Raw genomic sequence first — 22,381 nt, 5'->3', positions numbered from 1 at the left:
AGAAAGCCCTAGTAAGAGTTCTGTTCACCCTCTAAAGAGGCATGGGGCAAATGTTGTTATAAAGGGCTGCCCCCTATGTTCCAAACTCTTCTGGCTTTTGTGAATGTTTTTGCATTAAATTCACGCAGAGCTGATAATTTACTTAATGCTTTTTCTTCAACTATTTCCTCATAGAAAACTTGGATCTAAACAGAAAATTTTCACTGAAATGATGAACCCATTGCAAAGTTTTTTAGTGAGGCTTCTGGGCAGGTCGCGTGTTATTAGTTCTGAGCCTTTAAACATGAACATATGCACCAGCAACCACATCTGCAAAAAATGTCCATGTGCATCATTCCATGGTGTTACTCAAAAATATAGAAGAAAATGAGTTAAATAAAAACACGCAACAATGAATGTGTCTGCTGGGAGAACTTCCTTGTGTTTTCCATTATCACAGCTAAACACTGTCAGACCCTTAACTTGATTTTAATGTATTTAAGCAATAACCATCAAGGCACAGGGTCCTTTCTGGGAATTAATGAGCAGCAAGAAGAGTTGGTGGCCCAAAGTCAGACCGAGAACTGTTAACCCCAGTTAGCAATCAATTTCCCAGGAAATGCCTGGCACTGAGGTTGGTATTACTATTTATAAGCCCTTTGTATATGAAGAAAAGAAATACATACATCCCCCCCGCCATGCCTTCATTTCACAGAATGCTGTGGGAAAGCGGAGAGTTGAATCACACTGTTGCCGCTGCATTAGGCCTTTTCTGCTAAATTAAAAGTAATTATCGAAATGAAGGCTTTGGTTCACAACCAAAGCCATATGTAAGCACCCCCATACTACCCTCCTCTTCCTCATCCCCACCACCTGTAAATCAAAGGGAAGTAGTCCATGGGATCGAGAAGAGTTGGACACAACTGAGCAACTTCACTTTCACTTTTCACTTTCATGCATTGGAGAAGGAAATGGCAACCCACTCCAGTGTTCTTGCCTGGAGAACCCCAGGGACGGCGAAGCCTGGTGGGCTGCTGTCTCTGGGGTCGCACAGAGTAGGACACGAGTGAAGCGACTTAGCAGCAGCAGCAGCAGTAATGACAGCACCTTCCTGGGACATTTTCTTAATGAAGTCCAGCACACATGCAGGAAAGTGCATGAATCTTAAGCGTACAGCTTGATACAATTTTTTGAGATGAACTAACTCGCATTATGACCCAGATCAAGGCTGAGACCATTTCCAGAATCACTAAAGCCTTCCTCATTCTCTCTCTCAGGCAGGATCCCAACAAAGGTAATCACAATTCTGCCCTCAAAAGCCATAGAATTGTCTTTCCTTTTCCTAAAGTGTCAGTTGCTCAGTCGTGTCCGACCCCATGGACTGTAGCCTGCCAGGCTCCTCTGTCCATGGGATTCTCCAGGCAAGAATACTGGCATGGGTTACCAGGCCTTCCTCCAGGGAATCTTCCCAACCCAGGGATCAAATCCAGGTCTCCCGCATTGCAGGCAGATTCTTTATCATTTTCCTAAGTGTTATGTAAATGGAATCATACAGTAGGTACTTTTTGTGTCTTTTTTTCCTCAACATTGTCTATGAGACTCATATATGTTGTTGCATGCCACTCTTTTTCATTGTTGCTTCAGAGAAACTTTTTTTCCAATATAAGTGTTTAATGTTAATGGAGAGAGGAATTCACTTCTGGCTTTTATTATTATTACAATTTTTCCGTGTAATAATGATTGTTTTTTCATCTTGAATCTTTTTTATTGAAGTACAGTTGATTTACAAAGTTGTATTATAGATGTACAACAAAGTGATTCAATTATATATATATATATATATATATATATATATATATATATATATATACTCTTTTTCAGATTCTTTTCCCATTTAGATTATTACAGAATATTGAGTAAGAGTTCCCTGTACTACACAGCAGGTCCTTGTTGGTTACCTATTTTATATATAGTAGTATATATATGTTACTCCCAAATTCCTAAATTATCCTTCCCCCCAACTTTCCCCTCTCATAAACATAGGTTTGTTTTCTCTACGAGTCTCTTTCCATTCTGTAAATAAGTTCATTTCTATCTTTTTTTTATTCCAAAGAGAAGTGATGTCACATGGTATTTGACTTTGTCTGAAGAGTAACTTTTAAATACGCTAAAGCTTAAAATAAAAAGCAGAAAAAAATGTTTTTCTTTTTCTGACCTGTAAGAAGCTTTGATGCCTCAAAGCATGAATAGGTCTAGATTCTGTTAGTACTGGGATGGTAACACATATCCAACGGCACTGTGTGTTTAGGACATAATAAACCTCACCCATGGTAAGGCAACTGCTTCATAGGGCTGTTCCAAGGACAAGCACAAGAATTATGTATAAAATTATACACAAGAACTGTGTATAAACAAGCATAAAGTGTAAAACTTAGTGAGGCATCTTTCTTAACCTCTGTCCTCCTTCCTCATTGTGAAAGGAATTATTATCAAGTGCCTACTACATGCTAGGTTCTTTAGCACTTTTGTTGCAGAAACCAGTGTTGTAGCCACGCGTTCCGGGAAACAAACTCACTCAGAAGGACAATGCAGATAGTGGAGTGCAGTTTATTACACCAGTGGGCCCAAGGCAGAGTCTCCTCTTAGCCAAGGACCCCGACCACCATTTGTGAAAATCTTTTATACCCCATGTGTACATGTCCAAACCCACCACCCCAAATTCCTTGAGACTTACATAAACTAAAGAAGGGTAAATACAATCCCAATAAACCCATCACTCATGTGCCATGTGCTCAGACAGTTAAACAATTAGCCAATAATCAATAAGCACGAGGTTACACTCTGATAGGTACAGAAAAATTTATGGCCTGTCTGGAGGAAGGGATGATCAGTGTGTTCTCTTAGGCGATGAGCAACCTGGATATGATCTTCAAGATTCCCCTGTCCGGAGGGGGTCTTATCCTTCTGTTGTCGTTTCCATAGACACTAAACATAGAGTTCAGAGTCCATTGGAGAGGTGGCCGAGCATGATCAGCATGAACAGGCCTAAGATGGAGTCCAAACCCTATGAATTCCTTCTTCACCAGTACTCGAGAAACCAAGCACCACATTCAGAGAGTTGGAGAACTCAAGTTTATTACACCAGTGGGCCCAGAGGAGTTAACACTCCAAGCTCTGAGCCCCAAACAAAAGGATTACAGAGTTTTTATAGACAGAGTGTAGTGGGTAACACTAACTGTTAACAGGCTGGTTTAAACTAAGGGGCTTTGTGTGTGCAGGAACAGTGGTCAAGATGGGGAGGGAGATGCCTGACCTGGACAGGCATGATTTAGCAGGTTTGCAGGGGCTGGGAGATTGCAAAGAGCAGGACAAGGGTGAGATAAACTCCAGTTTCTAGTATTGCAAGTCCTCACTTTCTGAGACGACGTGACCTATGTGATATAGACTTTGCAAGGGGGCAAGCTGAGTTACAGAAGCAGAAGAAGGAGGTTATGTAAAATTTTAACTTTTCCTTTTCACTTTGTCCTCACCACACTCCACGAATGTAGGTATTGCTTTCTCCAGGTCACAGTTGGAGAAACTGAGGAATGCACGCTAATTTGCTCAAGGTCACAAAGGTAAGTGGTAGAGTTAGAACTTAGGATCTAACTCTGAAATTTAAGCCCTTTCATCATACCCGTAGCCAGGTGAGAAAGGTGGGCCATGGGAGTCATTGACTAGGGAGGGGAGAAGGATGACACAGGATTTACTGAGATTCTAGTCAGCAGGCCTAGGCTCCTGGGGGCACATCTGAGCCTTCAGTATCTGGACTTTTAAGTGCCATTTTATTTTATCAAAAAAAAATTTTTGGCCATGCCAGATGGCTTTCAGGATCTTAGTTCCCCAACCGGGGATTGAACCTGGGCTCTGGTAGTGAAAGCTCCAAATCCTCACCCCTGGACTGCCAGGAAATTCCCTAAGTGACATTTTGATGAAACTTGGCTTTAGTCTGCATTTACCAGTGTGAGAGATGTCTTAAGCAACCTCTCAATACTCTTATAAATTGACACTTAACATTTATTGATAACTTAGTATGTTTTGGACACACTTATCATGCTTTCCATGCTCATTAAGTCCTTTTAAACACCTTCTGAGAAAATACTCCAGATAACCCCATGTTACAGAAGAAAAAACTGAAGCATGAAGGAGTTAAGTAGCTTGCTTGAGGCCACACAGCTGGAAGTGAGGGGTCTGAACCTGAATTTGAACCTAAGGATTCAAATCCCAGGTGGTTGAGATCCATTAGCTTGTAAACTCTATACCATACTGCCTCAGGTTAGGCTAGTGTACCTTTTATAAGTAAATTTGCCCTTGTCCTGTATTTTGACCCAGCCATTCAATTCAGATGCAAATTCCTAAAGGCCAGACTGTATTGTATTCCATATTATTGTTTTAAAACTTATCCTGAGTTCTGTATTTAGTGGGTGCTGAGTAAATATCAGCTGACTCACATATATTCAACATTTATTAAATCTCCAATAGGTTTTCATTTTGGAGGATGGATCGCCTGATGGATAATTCATAACAGTGATCCTATTTCCCAAATGAAAAATTAGAAGATATTCTCTGAGCAGTTTTGTTTATAAATTTTTGAATATAAAAAGTATTGGGTAGGATGATCAAATCACATTTGTTGGTTATTATTCTCATTATGTATTGCTGTGTAACAAATCACCCAAACTTAGTAGCAGGAAGTCACAATCATCTTTTTATGCTCCCAGATTCTGTGTGACAAGAATTCAGGCAGGGAACCAGCAAGTGTGGCTTATGACATTTTCAAAAATTCTGACACCTCAGCTATGAAGAATCAGATGACTGGAAGTGGCTTGAATGGCTAAGCACTGGAATCACCTAGAGCAGATGTTCTCAACCCTCAGGCCATGGATGGGTACCTAGAAACAGGGCCACACAGCAGGAGGTGAGTGGCAGGCAAGCAAGTGAGGCTTCATCTTTATTTATAGCGGCTCCCCATTACTCACCCATCAAACCCAGACGGGGCCTCCTAGTTGCAGGAAAACAAACCCAGGCTCCCACTGATTCTGCATTAGGGTGAGTTATATAATTATTTCATTATATATCACAGTGTAATAATAATAGAAATAAAGTGCACAATAAATGTAACATGCTTGAGTCAATCCTGAAAGCATCCCCCCAATCCTTGTCCATGGAAAAGTTGTCTTCCACGAAGCTGGTCCCTGGTACCAAAAAGGTCAAGAACCACTGATCTAGAGGCTTCTTCACTCACATGTCTGGTGTCTGGTCTGTGATGTCTAATAGACTGGGAATGATGACTTGAGCACCTACTCATGGTCCCTCCATGTGACGCAGGCTCCCTCACAGCCTGGTGTCTCAAAATAGTCTGACATCTCACATGGCAGCTCAGGACTCCAAGTCAGAATGTTCTATCTAACAAGATAAAAGCTACATCACTTTTTTTGATCTAGCCGCAGAAATCATATAGCACCACTTTTACTAGACTCTATTGGTTAAAACAGTCATAAGCTTGCCAATGTTCAAAGGAAGGGTTTGAATTTGTAGCCATGTTTTAAAATTGCTACAGTTATACAGTCACTAATGACATTTATTACATAAAGTCTGCACTGTCCTAGTGATAAGAGAACAGACTCTATGGTTTCAATACCTTTAAACCATGAAGTTTTTGCACCTTACTTTATGTCCCTTGGTATGTTCCAGTGTCTCCTAGTTTATAGTCTATGGAAAGTTGAATAGTATTTGTATCCTGCTGTTGTGTGAAAATTGTATAAATCTTAATTATATTGAATTGGTTCATAGTACTTTTCAGGTCTACTATATCCTTCTACTTTTCTGTCTATTCATTCTATTAATTTTTGAGAGTTTGATATTGAAATATTGATTAAAAATCTTAATTTATCTACTTAAAAAAATGATGGCAATCTATAGTGGAACTATATGTAACTTTATTCTGTATTTTCCAAGTCTCCTGTAAATGTGTTATCATACTTTCATAATTTAAAAAATAAGAAAGGAAAAAAAGTCTGCATTGTCCCAAGAAAGCCAAGACCAAGTCAGCTTCAATACAGCAATGATGGAACTTGAAAGTATTGGATTGGGGTTGAAACTATATTACTCTGGTGTCCAATTAATTTTATTCTATAGTCTTGGGACATCTTGGATCTCCAGGGATGTCCCCTAATGAAGCACTCCCATTAATGCATGTAAGTTGCCTTTGCTCTTTCTCCCATTAGAGTAAGGGGACATTTCAGCTCCCAGCTTTTGCTTCCCTGCTTCCTCACTCCTTCCTGGGCGGTACTGTAACTTGAGATTTTCCTCTCACTTCTTCCCTGTCAAAGCCCTGTCCCGTGTGGGACATTATTGGCTAGGAAGCTGTGATCCATTTGAGGAGATAAATGTGAAGCAGAGTAATCAATATCTAAGGTCACAACTCAGGTTGATAACCTCGCGGTGAATGGGGCTCCCAGTGATCTAGTAAACAGTTGCGCAGGGTATTTGCACTTGCTATCTAGTAGATTTGTCATTTTGTAACCATCAGTCTTTCTGTATGTTTAGTTATCCTAATCTAGAATCAAGTCATCCAGAATATCAGAGGGCACTCAGAGTTCATGTTTTGTTTCAATCTGTGTATTTTACAGGTGAGGGCACTGAAGCCGGGGAGGTCGCTAGGGAGCCTTCTCCAAAGTCAAAGGCTAGGAAGGAAAGGAGTACAGAACAGAGCCCAGGTCTCTTTACTGCCAGTCCGGGCTCTTTTCATCTCACTGCCTAAATCCTCACCACCTCTCCCTAGACCCATGCAGTGCCCCTCACACTTACTTAAAAGAGCCCTATCCACAGAGGCACCTGGGAGCCGAAAAGCTGAGAGACTGCTCTCTTTCTGCTTTTCCCATTTTCCTTTCTTTCGCTAGATTGAGGGTAGGACTCTGGGGGTGGGGGGGTGTCTGTGTCTGTGTGTCTGTTTGTGTGTGTGTGTGTGTGTGCGCTCGCGCGCGCGTGTAACCATTCACGTGCTCACGTGCTCAGTCATGTCTGAAGCTTTGCAACCGCATGGACTGTAACCCTCCAGGCTCCTCTGTCCATGGGATTTCCCAGACAAGGATACTGGAGTGGGTTGCCATTTCCTTCTCCAGAGGATCTTCCTGACCCAAAGATAGAACCCACATCTCTTGCATCTCCTGCATTGGCAGGCGGATTCTTTACCATCTGTGCCACCTTTGATAGGAAGAGTAAATGGATTGTAAGAAACTGGAAGGGCTTTTGATCTTTAGGTGGTATTTTTCTAGGGTTTTAACAGAGTGTGTTGGACCATTTTGCATGGAAGCAAGTTTTAAGACTGGGGATTACCTTCTGCTTAGGAGATGTCTTTAGTTCCAAAGAGCTGAGGCTACTAGGACAAGGTTCAGAGGCTAGGAAGGGTTTGTGTGAGACTCAAAGGTAAAAGGAAAACGTATAGAAACCTCGCATACTCCAAATTTTTCCAAGGCAGTCTTGCTTTTTATTTTTGGTCAATTGTTTAGACTTATGTTAAGATGGAGGGTTTTCTATATAAAATAGGAGTAGAAGGAATCTTCTGCAACCTGATAAAGAATATCTATGAAATATCTACAGTGAAGATTATGCTTAATGATGGAATACTAAGCACTTTCCTCCTAAGATCAGGAACAAGGGAAAGATATCTGCTCTCATTAATTTGATTCAGTACTGTTTAAAGAGTCCTTGCCAGGGTTCCCTGGTGGTCAAGTGATTAAGGCTCTGAGCTTCAACTGCAGGGGACATTGGTCATCCCTGATCTGGGAACTAAGATCCCGCATACTCCATGGCAAAATATATATATATATATGTATATATATATATATATATACATACACTCATTAAAATATTTGAGACTTCTCTGGCCAGTGGTCAAGACTCTGCATTTCCAATGCAGGGGATGCAGGCTCAATCCCTGGTCAGGGAACTAAGTTCCTGCATGCCACCAGGCATGACCAAACTAATAATAATAATAATAAATGAAGAGTCCTAGTCAGTGAAATTAGGGAAAAAAAGACACAAAAATTGGGAAGAAAAAGTAAAGCTATCATTATTTATAGATGTTCAGTTCAGTCGCTCAGTTGTGTCCGACTTTTTGCAATCCCAGGTACTGCAGCACACTAGGCCTCCCTGTCCATCACCAACTCCCGGAGCTTACTCAAATTTACGTCCATCCAGTCGGTGATGCCATCCAACCATCTCATAACCGTCTCATCCTCTGTCGTTCCCGTCTCCTCCTGACTTCAATCATTCCCAGCATCAGGGTCTTTTCAAATGAGTCAGTTATTTGCATCAGGTGGACAAAGGATTGGAGTTTCAGCTTCAACATCAGTCCTTCCAGTGAATTTTCAGGACTGATTTCCTTTAGGATGAACTGCTTTGATTTCCTTGCAGTCCAAGAGACTCTCAAGCGTCTTCTCCAACATCACAATTCAAAAGCATCAATTCCTCGGTGCTCAGCTTTCTTTATAGTCCAACTCTCACATCCATACATGACTACTGGAAAAACCATAGCTTTGACTAGATGGATCTTTGTTGGCAAAGTAATGTCTCTGGTTTTTAATATGCTGTCTAGGTTGGTCATAACTTTTCTTCCAAGGAGTAAGCGTCTTTTAATTTCATAGCTTCAGTCAATATCTGCAGTGATTTTAGAGCCCAAACAAATAAAATTTCTCACTGTTTCCCCATCTATTTGCCATGAAGTGATGGGACCAGATGCCATGATCTTTGTTTTCTGAATGTTGAGTTTTAAGCCAACTTTTTCACTCTCCTCTTTCACTTTCATCAAGAGGCTCTTTAGTTCTTCACTTTCTGCCATAAGAGTTGTGTCATCTGCATATCTGAGGTTATTGATATTTATCCCGGCAATCTTGATTCTAGCTTGTGCTTCATCAAGCCCAGCATTTCTCATGATGTACTCTGCATATAAGTTAAATAAGCAGGGTGAGAATATACAGCCTTGACGTACTCCTTTTCCTATTTGGAACCAGTCTGTTGTTCCATGTCCAGTTCTAACTATTGCTTCTTGACCTGCATACAGATTTCTCAGGAGGCAGGTCAGATGGTCTGGTATTCCTATCTCTTTCAGAAATTTCCACAGTTTGTTGTGATCCGCACAGTCAAAGGCTTTGGCATAGTCAATAAAGCAGAAATAGATATTTTTCTGGGACTCTCTTGCTTTTTTGATGATCCAACAGATGTTGGCAATTTGATCTCTGGTTCCTGTGCCTTTCTAAATCCAGCTTGAACATCTGGAAGTTCACAGTTCATGTACTGTTGAAGCCTGGCTTGGAGGATTTGGGGCATTATTTTGCAAGAGTGTGAGATATTAGTGCAAATGTGTGGTAGTTTGAAGATTTTTTGGCATTGCCTTTCTTTGGGACTGAAATGAAAACTTTTCCAATCCTGTGTCCACTGCTGAGTTTTCCAGATTTGCTGGCATATTGAGTGCAGCACTTTCACAGCATCATCTTTTAAGATGATTTATAGATGATGATTGTTTATACAGAAAACTAAAGAATCTACCAAAAAAAACTAGTAGAATATGTGAGTCTAGCATGATATAAGGTAATATACAAAAATAAATTGTACTTGCCTGGAGAATCCCATGAACAGAGGAACCTGTCAGGCTATAGTCCGTAAGTTTGGACATGACTGAAGCAACTTAGCATGCATGCATGCACACAGTACTTACAATAGACAATTGGAAAATGAAATCAAATCACTATAATAACCTCAGACATCATTATATACTTAGGAATAATTCTAAGTCTATGGATGATTGTAGTACCTCCCAATTTAGTATGCTATGAATTTCAACAATTTCACTAAAAAATAATTGCTCCAACCCAGTGATTTCCTATCTACTCCATGCTTCCAGTTGCACTTTTGCTATCATATGCCTTCAATTAATCACACAATTTGCATCTTTCATTGTATAAAGTTGAGTGAAATATATTAAGCAATAGTGTATTTTATTTTATTGTTCATTTAAAACTATATTTTGACATTTAAAATAATCATTTTAAAACTGTAGCATTTGGGGAAATGAAGTTTATGAAATTGTAAAATAGCTGAAACATAGGCACTGGAAGCAGTTACTTCTACCAGTTTTGATGGCTAAGTTACTAAAATGAAGCTAAAGAATAAGTAAATAATATTGAAATGAGTTTTATACATCCAGATAAATATAGAAGTAAGATAAATTATGCTATTAGGGAGTTAAGCTGAAAGTAAGAACATTGTAGGAAATTAGAAATGAGACCATGTTTTCCTGGAAGGTGACAGTAACTTGTGCTTCACAAAAGCTTGAGCAAGTATGATGTAGGGTGAAATGAACTTTTCCAGAATCCATAAAAAAGTCTGTTTTATAAAAATTTTTATAAAAGTACAGTTGATTTACAGTTTGTGTGAGTTTCAGATGTACAGCAAAGTGACTCAGTTATACATATATGTATCTGTTCTTTTTCATATTCTTTTCCTATATAGATTATTACAGAATATTGTGTAGAGTTCCCTGTGCTATGTTGATTTGGTTATCTATTTTATCTACAGTAGTGTGTATATGTTAATTCCAGTCTCCTAATTTATCACTTCACCTACACATTTCCCCTTTGGTAACCATAAATTTGATTTCAAGATCTGTGAATCTGTTTTGTATTAATAAATAAGTTCATTTGTATCATTTATTCAGAAAAAAAGTCCAAAAGAAATTTGTCTAAAGTGAAAAATTGTATCACTAAATAAAAAATGACAGACAGTCTCCTAATTTTTGTATGGCTGCAACAAAGACCCGGGTCCAGTTTAAGATCATTTGAAATCATACATTCATAAAAATCTAGAAAGGCTTTGCGAACTTAATCAGACCAGAATGTGCGGAAGCAGGCAACCTGAGTGAATTCATGAATTAAACTTTTGGCTTCCTTTTAGTTTTGAATTCAGAAGCTCTGTCCTCTCCCCTCAGCACTTACCTAGACAAAAGGAACTTAGAACAAAATTTGCATATCTGTAAGTGGGGAGAGAGAATTTTCTACCCTCAGGAACTATCAGTTTAAGAAGAACACAACACCTGTAAGTTTAACCTAATTATAGCAAAGTGTTCTAATTGAGATTTCCTTTGAAAGACATTCAGACTTAAGAGGAAATGGATAATAAAAATCTATGTAAATGTCCCTTTTTGAAATACACTCTGGAAAAAAAAAAAAAGAAATACACTCTGAAGAATTTAGGAATAAAGAGAAGTGATATCCTCAACTTACTCTAAAATGGTTCAAAAAAATTACATACACACATGCACAAAGATGACAAGAAAGCAAATAGGGCAAAGTAGAAACTGTTTATAAATCTGAGTGAAGGGTATATAAGAGATCTTTAGATTTGAGATTATATCAAAATAAAAAATTTTCCCCATGTCTATCTAAATAACATACCTTTCACAGTCACTGATGTAAGCTGCTTATAAAAATCACATTTTAGTGTTTTTTTTAACCTGAACTGGAACTCTACATATGCTATTTCAAGTGGCTTTTCTAATATAGAACCACCACTTATTATATCTTCACAAAGAACTCATTATACTAACTAAAACTCAAGCAAAGTTCATCTCTTTAATTAAGCAAAGTTGAAAAAATACTTTATCAGAAATAATTTTGGAAGTTTCCTGTCGATATGGCCAAATATCCCCAAGAAAATAATTGCTTTCTTTAAACTAGAAAGGAATGAGAAGAATGGATGGAGACAAGTAATCTTGTTTAAATATGTGTTGTTAGAGGATGAATCTTCAATTTTATAAATATTTGAAAGCTGATAAGATAGAAGAGGGTGGTCTAAGAAGGATCACAGTGAAGGCTGAAAGATAAGAACATATGGAATTAACCCAAACCTGAAGCTACTTATCTCTGGATTTCTCGTTATGTGAGATAAATATCCTTACTGCTTAAAAAAATATGGAAATAATAATAATTAATGATGATGATGATGATTGTGACAATGTCATCATTGCTGGAGTCAGCCCTGAGCCTTATATTCCAGATTGGAGAGTAGAAACCATTTTTCCCATTTGATCTAATGAAGGAAGTGGCATTCAAAATAATTCTTGTTGCATAAAAATGGCCAAACACAGGGTGAAAGGAGAACTATGCCCAAAACTAGTGAGAAAATGAGCCCAAAGATCTGTACGATGTCTTTCAAAAAAATAAAAAAAAAAGCGGAGGAAAATTGCCCATAATTTGTTTGAATTGGAATCTTAGATTCAGTGCAGCTTCATTTCTTTCTTTGATGAAGTGCATTTACTCTTACTGGTAATCTCCCTAAAAGATGCGAGCATTTATCAAACTACAATTTCACAGAGTGAAAAAAGAACATAAGGATAGTCCTGTTTCTCAGTGAAAATGGTGTGGTTTCCTGTGATCTGGCCTCAAGTGTCATATGTCAGCATTTCCACACTATTGGTTCCAAAAGGAAACCAGATTCAAGGGCAGGGCACATAAGCCCTACCTTTTCAAGGGAATTCAAAGAATTGTTGTTGCTGTTCAGTTGCTAAGTCGTGTCTGACTCTTTGCAACCACATGAACTGCAGCATGCCAGGCTTCCCTGTCCTTCACTATATTCCTTCACTATATTGAGTATATATATACTCAAACTCATGTCCATTGAGTCAGTGATGCTATCCAACCATCTCATCCTCTGTTGCCACCTTCTCCTCCTGCCCTCACTCTTTTGCAGCATCACTGTCTTTTCCAATGAGAAGGCTCTTCGCATCAGATAGTCAAAGTATTGGGGTTTCAGAATTAGTGACCGTTTTTAATAGTGGCCACATTGCAGGACTGACACTTGTGCCTCAGTGCTTCCTTCAGGCATCCTGTTTCTGTTGTCTCCATTCACCCAGGTTTCTACAAAGGTGAGTTCACTGTCAATTCTGACGGACATCCCTCAGTCAACCAAATTAGTTTCAAACTTAGTGGCTTAAAACAATACAAATTTTCTTTTTATAATTCTGGACTTCAGAAGTCCGCTTCCCTCTTATAAGAACCCTCCTGCTCATGCTGAACCCACCTGGGATAATCCAGGATAATCTCCCTGTCTCAAGATCCTTAATTTATTTACATCTACAAAGTCCATTTTGCCATGTAAAGTAATGCATTCACACGTTCTGGAATGCGGGCATCTTTAGAGGATTGTTACTCTGACTACCACGACCTTGTTTCCGGAAGCAATGGACCACTTGCCTTAATAACTGTGTGATTATCATGTACTGTTTCAGAATGTGGATCTTATGATTTGTTGACCAAAAAGAGACTTAAAAGAAACCACATGTAGCATTTATTTCTTTTAGCTTCTGAAATTTGTTATTAAAAGTTGGATGTTATTATCTATCCTATGACTATCAGCTAAATCTTGCCTTTAGATTAGCTTGATACAACTCCTAATTGTCAGGCTTTTGTGAAAGATTTCTGATCTCATTTTCTAATTCTTCACAGGAAATTTCTCTGACAATTATCCTTTCAAGAGTCTATCCTAGTACTTGACATAAAGTAAATTTTCAAATAATGCATGTTGAATAAATTGAGTCTCTATGTTGCTGATGAAAATATTGGGTGTGAATTCTCTGTTTATCAGGTGATGCCTTTAAGTTGTGGGCTTCCCTGGTGGTTCAGATGGTAAAGCATCTGCCTGCAATGCAGGAGACCCGGGTTTGATCCCTGGGTCAGGAAGATCCCCTGGAGAAAGAAATGGCAACCCACTCCAATACTCTTGCCTGGAAAATTCCATGGACAGAGGAACCTGGTAGGCTAAAGTCTATGGGGTTGCAAAGAGTCAGATATGACTGAGCGACTTCACTTTTAAGTTGCAAATAATAATCAATAAGGGGCTTCCCTGGTGGCTCAGTAGTAAAGGATCTGCCTACCAATGCAGGAGACCCAGGTTCGATCCCTGGGTCTAGAAGATACCCTAGAGAAGGAAATGGCAACCCACTCCAGTATTCTCACCTTGGAAATCCCATGGACAGAGAATCCTGGTGGGCTACAGTCCATGGGGTCACAAAAAAATCGGGCACGACTTAGTGACTAAACAACAACAATAAACAATCCATAAAGTGTTTTCTTGGCGGAGGGTTTGCTCTCTGACCACAATCACTTGGTTAGTGAAGTTGTTGGATGGTGTTATGCCAGCATGTGTAAAAAGAGATTTCTAGACAACTGGCAGCGACCTGACACAGACCTCCTTCTGAATTAAGACTTTTTATACTTCTGTATTGACTTCCCTTGTGGCTCAGCTGGTAAAGAATCCGCCTGCAGTGCAGGAGACCTGGGTTTGATCCCTGGGTTGGGAAGATCTCCTGGATAATGGAAAGGCTACCCACCCCAGTATTCTGGCCTAGAGAATTCAGTCCATGGGATCTCAAAGAGTAGGACATGACTGAGCAACGTACACTTTCACTTCTGTATCACAAATGATAAAACCCACCACATATCAAAGGACTTTTCCCAATAGTGTGTTTATTAAAGGAAAGGAGGTATAAATATCTCAGCTAATTAATTACACCTAAGAGATATTTACCTTCAATTTCTCTTCACTAAAACCGTTGGCTAGGTCTGGCTAAAGTAAATGCCCTTTTTCTGATTTTACATCTTCTTCTTTCCATTGATCGAACATGGTGATCAATTCCTGTCTCAATCCGTGCTGAGTCATATTGTACTACTCAGTTTTTCATGTGAGAAGTGATAGGTGAATTGCAGGAAATTTTCATTTTTTATTTGCTGGTACTCAGTTATGAATTCACATCATAATGTCTATGTCACTGATGGTTTTATAGCTCTTTCCACTTGCTAGTAAGGAGATAACATGCAAAAATGGAAATAGAAATAGATGGCTCCACTTTAATTTTCCATTTGGTAAAAGTATGCCCATTCTCTGCCTGGGCAGAAGGGCTTCATACATCAATTTAATATTTAGCAGAAACAAACAAATATCTTTCAGGCTGAGTTCTTTCTGATAAATGACCCTCTCAAAGCTAGAAATCCCCATAAATTTTATGTACATGCCCTATCTCAAAGTCATTATCTTATGTTGGTCTCTGAGCAGTTGTAAATGCTACTTTTCCTTGAACATTGGATTTCCAACAGGTCAAGCAACTGGTATTCTGTGCTGTAAGTCACCCTTTCGTGTGACTTGTGATTCGGAAATAAAATGCTTTGTTCCTGCCTTTTATTGGTTTATGGTCTGCCAAGATTACAAGACTGAGCATGTTAATAGTATAATACTGTGAAGGAATTGCTACAGTGCTGGGAAACATAATGGGAGAATGGAAAAATTACCCAGGTTCACTTGAGGTTTTCAGGAAAATTCTCTATTGGCAACCTGAAGAGGGAATTACTGCAGGATTGATGATCTATTGTCTTCCCTTGACTTTGTAAAGATAGATATGTCTTTTCCTCCCCAGAAGGCATCTAGGCAAAGATATCTTTATCATATTAACTCTTCCTGAATCAAGCTTATCTTTGGTCAGTTTCTCCAGAGCAGAGACTCAAATAAGAATTCATGAAGAAGCTATTTATGAACGAAGTGTTCCTAAGAGAAACCAATAAGGGAGTGGGACAAGCAAGACAAAGATTGAAGAAGTCAAGGGTGTGAGTTTTGGTAATATCTCAGCCTCAACCTAATCCCACAGAGAGCTTAGAAGTGTAAATTGCGTCTCAGAGCTGTTTCCCTTGTGACACGGGAAGGGGGAGTTTTTGTATTTCTTTACCAGTTATTGCTTTATGAGCTGTCCAGGGTAGAGGGTGGGTGAGTTGGAGAGCCACATAAGTGTCCCAACAGGTCCAGGAAAGATGAGAAGTGAACGAATTGGATCCAATAGTCCAAGGGATGGTCTCTGAAGATGGTGGCAGGTAAGAGTAGTTGGGAGGCCAGCATGCAGACACTAAGGAATGGATACATAGAACTCATAAAAGTGAATCTAGAGAAACTGACCAGAGCACCAGCATGATCTGCTACAGAGTGCTTGCAGAAGCACATCTGCAACTGTTTAATACACCATTAGGCAAAATCCTGGGGCAAAGCAAACAAGCATGGCTTTCTTCACATGTGTGTTTTTAGGTTTTAGAGGCATTGCAAGAGATCTTGAGTGATGCCTGTCTCTAAGGTGACTGTTATCCCAGGATACCAGATTTTCTGTGCTAAAACTCAGATGGTCCTGTGTAACCTGGGATGGTTGGTCACTCTACCTGTATCCAAAATGCTGCTCAGTGAAGAAATCACAGGTTGTCTCAGAGAAGATCTAACCCAGGCAGAGCCAGCAGAGTATAGGAAGGTTGCAAACCTCCCCTGATACAGCACTCGGTGGTTTCTGGAGCTGCATGGAGTGTGGCAATCTGGGGAGAAACTGAGTCTTCGACAAGTGGGGATGTGGGAACTGCAGAAGAAGATGGAGAGGACTTCAAATCTGGATTATCTTCCAGGTACAGCAAAAGCCTTTATAACCTCGGGCAGCAGCGAGTGCCCTTCTCAAGGTGTACTTCTGAGGAAGACCTTGGTTCCCCGGGATAGAAGAGGGTGCCAAGATTCATCAGAGGCTCATACTAGTGGGACTAGCTCAGGATCAAGACTCCTTATTAGCCTTTCCTGAGAGCTTTCTCCCAGATAAAATTTCCAGACTAATGTTTTCATGCTCCTTCGTCTTCAGGGAGGAGGTGAGGGAAAAGATGTTTGACATGAGTTTGAATTTTTTACAGTGTTACTGTGAATTCTATTGATGTGATAATAAATTTCCATTTAGCAATATTCTTGTTTAGCTTTGTTTCAAGTCTAATGTGAATGATGATGAGTAATAACACTTCAAATTACATCAATTTTCTATATGAGAAAATATGCCATGTTCATGACATTTTTTGTTTTTGAAAAAGGGAATCAAAAGGTGATTCATGACTACAGCTTTTAACTTATGTATGGGTTGAACTTTTTTCTAAAGAATGTTGTCATGATGATTTCACCCTGGGTAAGCTGAAAATGTTTCAATGTGAGGGTTTTGAATTACTGAATTAGAGATAAGTTTGTATGCAGGTGTCAATTATAACTGTAAGAATCTTCTGAATTTAACAATTCCCAGAGCTAGAATGACAGTTCTTAATTCTGACTGCATGGGAGAACTATCTGGGGAGCTTTAAAATAATTCCAGTATCTGGACCCCACTCAAAACCAATGATATCTGAATTTCTGGGAGTGAAGTCCAAACAGGTGGGCTTCATGGACCCATGACATATGCAGTTCCATGGGGCCTTGGACTTACAAGCACCTGGCCTCACCCACTTGCCCTGTCTCACTGGAGAGTTGTCAGGGGTCAAGCCACATGAGCCTTGAAGGGAGCATCTACCATCACATCTCCTACATACAGGGTTAGGCAAATAGGGATGCGCGCTGCCATTTTCCTGGTCCACTGCTCTTCAAATCAATAGGCTTACTTTGTGCCCCCTGTGTCAGTGAGGTAGGAGACCCCCCGTTAGGTTTTCCTCTGAGCCAGGTAGGTAGTGAGGTCTTGAAACCGTGTGAGACACTTGGCGAGTCATCCACTAGTAGAAGTCCCTGAGCCCTAGACACCAAAAGGAGTGACCCAGTATTTGACAGGATAGAGGCTAGAGAGAAAAGTAGGCAGTAAACCCAAAGTCCTAAGTGTTTTTCCTTATTGTCTTCATTCTCCAGAATGGCCCTTGGCTGAATCTTGTATTCTTTGAGTCAAGACTCCCTTTCCTGTCTTTATCACTGAAACATGGGCTACTGCACAGAAATCAGGGGAAGAGCGAATTATGTAAAAGAAAAGTCTTGGGTAGATATGTCCTATGAGTCAAAGCTGATCAGGTTCATCTTTGTTATTATATTCAGAAATGAAAATTGAGCTGACAAAGGGAAAGAGAACACAGAGTGCTCATCATGAATGTTCTTCACATTGTACCCTATCTTTCATTATTAAGTCTTTGCGTCAGTACAATGAAAACAGTCCAAAAATGAACTGGCTTTCCTATCAAGAAGTAGGAGAATGCTTGGAGCATACTTCAGTTATGTTCAGTGAAATATATGAAGTTATAATGTTTGCAACAATCTCTCTTTCAACAAATATTCATCTAGCACTTACCATGTGCAGACGCTGTTGTAGGTACAGGAGCTACAGCAGTAAACAAGATGAACAAAAATTCCTGCCCTTAGGGAATGCATATTCTAGTGGAGAGACACGGACAGTAATAATGAGTAAGATATAAAGGATATTTGATGGAAATAGATGCTACAGAGAAATATAAAGCAGGAAATGGAGCTGCTGGAGGTTGAAAGTCAAGTAGGGTTTGGGGCTCAGGTAATGTCTAAATGATCACCTTGGTCTTAGGCCCTGGGGAAGTTTTATTCTTACTCCTGGCTGGGATTGGCTACCACTATCCTAGGGAGGCTTCCCTGGGTGCCTCAGCAGTAAACAATCCACCTGCAATACAGGAGATGTGGGAGATGCAGGTTTGATCCCTGGGTTGGGAAGATCCCCTGGAGGAGAATATGGCAACCCTCTCCAGTATTCTTGCCTGGAGAATCCCATGGACATGGACAGAGGAGCCTGGCAGGCGTTAGCCTATAAGAGTCGAACACAAATAAGCACACACACACTCACACACACACACACACACACACACACACACACACACACACACACCCCCACCCTAGGGAGCCAGAGGAAGTTTGGTGCCCCAAGACCCAAATTCTGGGTGGCACTTCCAGAGACGGAGTCAGCCACCCTATTTATACCATCAAATAAGTTCAGGAGTTGATGGAATTCACATGCATGGTAAAGATGAATGACCTTTACTGAGGATGTCATACCAAAAATACCATGAGTAGACAACCAACATTTCAGACTTTTCTTTGTGAGCCTAGTTGTTTTTTTTTTTTTTTTCAAGACATTGGATACATTTTTATTGAGCCTTTTAGTTTACAGCATGAGGTAAAAGGCAAATCAGTTCTCTTTAAGTGATATTTTACACAACTGTAGTAAAATATTTTGAAGTTCAAGGGTTTATAATGGATTACATTTCTTAAAAGTTGAAGAATCAAGTAAACATGTTCTAACTTGAATTTTCCAGTTGATTCTTATCTTAACAATAGTAACCAGCTCTAATTAGACAGATAAGTTTCTTCACGGCCATGTTTTATTGTTGATGATTTCTTAACTATTTCAGTCAATATCCACTAATTCCACTTCAAAAATAAGTTTTGCGTTTGGTGGAATTTTGGCATCAGGCTGTCCTTTCTTTCCATAAGCCCATTCTGGTTCAATCTCCAGTCGAGCCTTTTCTCCTTTACTCATAGTCAAGAGTGCTTCATCCCACCCTCTGATAACTTTGCCTATCCCAACCTTAAAACTTAAAGGCTTGGCATTTTTCTTCTTCTTTGAACTCATTTGAATATTAGTATCAAAAACAGTCCCATCTTGTAGTGTTCCTGTATACCAGCAGTGAACAACATCTCCCTTTTTGGGAAAGTTGGTTTTATCTCCTTTTTTAAGAACAGATTTTGTATATTTTGGTGGACCCTCATCCAGAGTCTCTTCAGACTTGGTTTCTTTGGGTTTATCTTCATTAAGCTTCACATTTTTCACCTGCTCAGACACTTTACTTATACTTTCAGTACCCTTGAAACGCTTACTTTCAAAAAGATGGTTATAGGCTGTAACCAAATGGTCCTTGTTAGTTGTCTTGGCCACATTCTTAATGTTTCCTAGTAATTTATGTTCTGCAAGAAACGAAACTGAACCGTGATCCTGCAGAAACTTGATAATGTCCTTTTTGAGGAGCTGCTCGCTGCGCAGCTGCTCCACGGTCCAGGCCCGCTGCGGAACGGCCACCGCCATCTTCCCCCGCTGCCTAGTTTTGTTTTGTTTTGTTTTTAAATCTAATATAAATTTTGTTTTCATTCTATTGTAACACTGTGATTCAATTGGTGGGCTAATAGAACTACGCTTGCACATTTCATGAAGAAATAAATCCCTGAGGCCTCAAGCAACTCCTGGGTGTTTCAAACATTTTCAAAAGTTTTTAGAGTCTAGGTATCAAGATCCAACAAGAGAGAATTATTCCAGCTTTCCTTTCTTCAGAAAATTGAGACTTTCTTTATTTCTCCTGGGCACGTCTGACTAAAGAAACACTCTATTCATCTTCAAGTGGCTCAGACTTCTATCAAAAGTATTGGATTCTCTTTTATGGAATATATACAAAGGAGGAGACTTCCTGATACTGATTGAGGCTTTGTCTTAGGATCTGTCCCAAGCAAATGTTTCAAAATGAGTTCCTCACTAGCAGTGGCAGCTGCAGCATTTCAATTCAGGAAGGACACAGAAGCATCATCTAAGTGGAATTTGGAGGTAGGGACAGGTGATAGGATTTGTGTTATGTCTTGCTTGAAGTTGCATTCACATAACAAATACATTATTTTTATTCAGTTTAGATATTTTAGGGGGCTGGCTGGAGAGGAGGTTAGGGCTGGTGGAGGTTACTACAGAAGGTAACTAAAGAAGGTAAAAGCCTTACCCTGCCTTGCCTCCTCACCACAAATGCTTACCAGACTGGGAGGAGTAAAGAGAAAAAGCTATTAGCTGACCTTTCACTTCTATGTCCCATGTCACCATCAGAATCAGGTCTGGGACTTCTATGTAGAGCTCTGAAATTAAGTTTGTCTTGGACTCTCTTCTTCCTCTTCTCCATCTCTCCTCTATTCACCTTACCCAACCCCTCATCTAGTTCCAGCTAACCTCTGCTTTTCGGTTCAAGCTGGCAAATATTTATGAAGGATACACTATGAGCACAGCATTTGACTAGGCAATGGAGGGAATACAATGATGAACTGAGAAGCATACGAGTTGGGAACTGACAAGAGTTTAAGCTAAATTTAAGTTTAGAAAATCTTCCAGACTTATTTACAACCACTTATTGGGAACCACTGAATATCCAAAGTTTTAAGATAAAGGGCGGAAGCTATTTTAACCCAACAACTGGAGGTGGAATTGAATCAGTGACACACGTTGGGTGTTGAGGGGCGTGCGGGGGTGGGGAGATGGGGGATGTTCTGTGTGCAGTGGACCCTGTTCATCACCTTTTAAAGTCATACCACCTAGGTATCACGTAATCTCAAAAGAAGAGAAAAATCTCCAAGATCCTTTGAACAGGTTAAGATTCTGTGACTCTATGATTCTCAGTTGTAGCCGAGTCACATCTTGGAGTAGCAAATAGATTAAGTAAATTCTCAGATGCTTTCCAATTCTTGGATAATTCTACCCTGCTGTTGTCCTTCATGCATTCAGATGACTCTGCCTTTCATTCTTGAACACTCTACACTTGAGCATTTTCTCTCTCCTGAGTATGGAAGATGGTGGGCTGACACCACCAGGAGTTAATGATTCCCTGGTGTATTGTTTTCTTAGGCTGCAGTCACAAAGTACCACAAACTAGATGGCTGAAATAACATAAGTTTATTGTGTGACATTACTGGAGGCCAAAAGTCCAAAATCAAGGTGCTGGCAGGGCCTCTATGGGAGGACCCTTTCTTGCCTCTTCCAGCTTCTGGTGGTGGTTTAGTTGCTCAGCTGTGCCCAACTCTTGTGACCCCATGGACTGTAGCCCACCAGGCTCCTCTGGCTGTGGGATTTCCCAGGCAAGAATACTGGGGTGGGTTGCCATTTCATTCTCCAGGGGATCTTCCAGACCCAGCGACTGAATCTGTGTCTCCTGCATTGGCAGGCAGATTCTTTACCACTAAACCATCTGGGAAGCCCCTCCAGCTTCTGGTAGTCCCAGGCATCCTTTGTTTGTGGCAGCATGACTTTATCTCTACCTCCATCTTCACATGGTTGACTTCCCACTGTGATCATGTCTTTTCTTCTCCTCCTGCAAAGACACCAGCCATATTGGATTAAGGACCCACCCTACTCCAGTATGACTTGATCTTAACTTACATCTTAATTACATCTGTAAAACCCTATTTCCAAATAAGGTCACATTCACAGGCACTGTGGGTTATGACTTCAACATATTTTGGGTGGACACAACTCCATGCACAACTTCTGGTGACCAACAATGTTTTTCCATGTCTAGGAATAAGGTTTTGGTTGGCAGCCATGAAGCAAGCCAAAACAAAATGGTCCATGGGGGAGGAAACCATGATCTGACTAGTCTGACATGCTTGTCAGTTTGTGCTAACCGGTCCTACATGTATTCACCTTATCACACCGGCTGTACACTTTCTTTCTTTCCCCTTCCTTTCTTCCCTCCTGCCTCCCTCTTTCCTTCTGTCCCTCATTCCTCCTTCCTTTCTT

General features: G+C 40.1%; 1 pseudogene; it reads right to left on the bottom strand.

Annotated features, from left to right (window-relative positions):
* Positions 1 to 19,201: 19,201 nt before the first annotated feature.
* Positions 19,202 to 19,930, bottom strand: LOC136153654 (peptidyl-prolyl cis-trans isomerase FKBP3 pseudogene; annotated as a pseudogene).
* Positions 19,931 to 22,381: the final 2,451 nt, after the last annotated feature.

The sequence above is a fragment of the Muntiacus reevesi genome, chromosome X (genome assembly GCF_963930625.1).
Source record: "Muntiacus reevesi chromosome X, mMunRee1.1, whole genome shotgun sequence".
In the NCBI taxonomy this organism is placed as follows: Eukaryota; Metazoa; Chordata; class Mammalia; order Artiodactyla; family Cervidae; genus Muntiacus; species Muntiacus reevesi.
Note: the sequence above shows the minus strand (reverse complement) of the source record. Positions and strands in the feature narration are given on the sequence as shown.